A 1452-nucleotide genomic window follows, 5' to 3' on the forward strand; every position below is an offset into this window, starting at 1 on the left:
GTTTCTAAATATTAAAAAGGAGTCTATGTTCATCCAGAAAGGAAAAAAATGCAGCTTGAGCTGCTTACTTTAAAAAATAGCTTTAATAGTTATGGAATACACAAGCAAAAAATCTGTAGATTAAATGAGCTTTCCCCTTGGTCTTTCTTAACCATTTGTTTTTTCTAGTTATAAGTTCAGGCTTTCTCTTGAATTAACAAAGTAGGTGTTGCAAGATACAGAAGCCTGAAATAGGGAAACTGGATATGAACTATGCTAAGGTTGCACTAGTTTAACTGTTTCGACTACAGGTGGGATTTTCACTGAAATAGTTTTACTGAAATAGACGCCCGTTATTACCACACCCAGTGTTTCCGTGCAGCTCTCATTTAAAATAATTTAAATGCTTTTTAGTTAGGCAGGAATTGTGGGATCTTGTGGGTGTGGATAGTTTTCTATATAATTATGTCGGCCAAATATAGATAAGGAGGAGCCTGGAAAAGATTGGCATCGCCAGGACCTGGAATGTGACCCTGGTGCATAAGGTTGATTGTTCCATTAGATTGGCCAGAGTAAGTTCCTTCAAAACTTTTCCTATTCATTACCAAAATCATCCTTAAAACAATCAACTTATGCAAGTAATGAGAGTCTTTAAATCAAAACTGCATGGCATGGAGAGTTTTAGTAGGCTAAGGAAGATTCAACCATTAAGTCCCCATTAAGAATCTTTTTTAATTCATTTTTTCAGTACTTTGCACAGATTACCTCCTGACACAATTGTAGTTCATATAATACATAAATAATGAATTAAAAAAGCAGCATAATAATACAGGCCACAACTTATTGTCACTTTAAGGAAAACATATTGGTTATTGTGAAATGAATTTGGAGGCTCTGCTAAAATTGAATAATAATGTGTCCGTAAATGCTTCCTCATGGTGGCTGAGGAAGTGACCATGGGTGACTGGGTGCAGATCACATGTCCTAGTTCCCCTCCTTAGCTTTGAGTCTCTAAAAGGCTTCTAAAAATGAAATGAATGTACCCCTTAAACTCCTTTGTGAAGCTATGCGTGGAGAAAGGGGTGGTTAGTAAGATTTTTTTTCTCTTATCTAGATGTAGTTTGCCCTAGAAAAGTATTTGGTTTGCATTTCTGGAGGATCCCACATTACAAAAATCCCCACACTTTCACAAATAGAACCCTTGCACACAGTTGCTGCAGCCAACCTAGCTATTAACTGTAACATCTATCTATTAAATCGACCCTCCACCAATTTAACTGGATTAACTACCCTAGCTGACAAATTTGCCTTGACCTGTTGTCGTGGTCCAGTTCGGTCTTTGTGATGAAAATGAAATTGCCCTGCAGTTGATGTTTGTTTACTATAGAAACTAAGAAAACAGAATCAAAAATGATCTTTTGGATTCTGTACAAATAACCGTTTTAATTTCTTGTGTTTGAATTTCCTTTGAAG

The sequence above is a fragment of the Antrostomus carolinensis genome, unplaced genomic scaffold (assembly GCF_000700745.2).
Source record: "Antrostomus carolinensis isolate BGI_N321 unplaced genomic scaffold, ASM70074v2 scaffold12559, whole genome shotgun sequence".
Taxonomy (NCBI): Eukaryota; Metazoa; Chordata; class Aves; order Caprimulgiformes; family Caprimulgidae; genus Antrostomus; species Antrostomus carolinensis.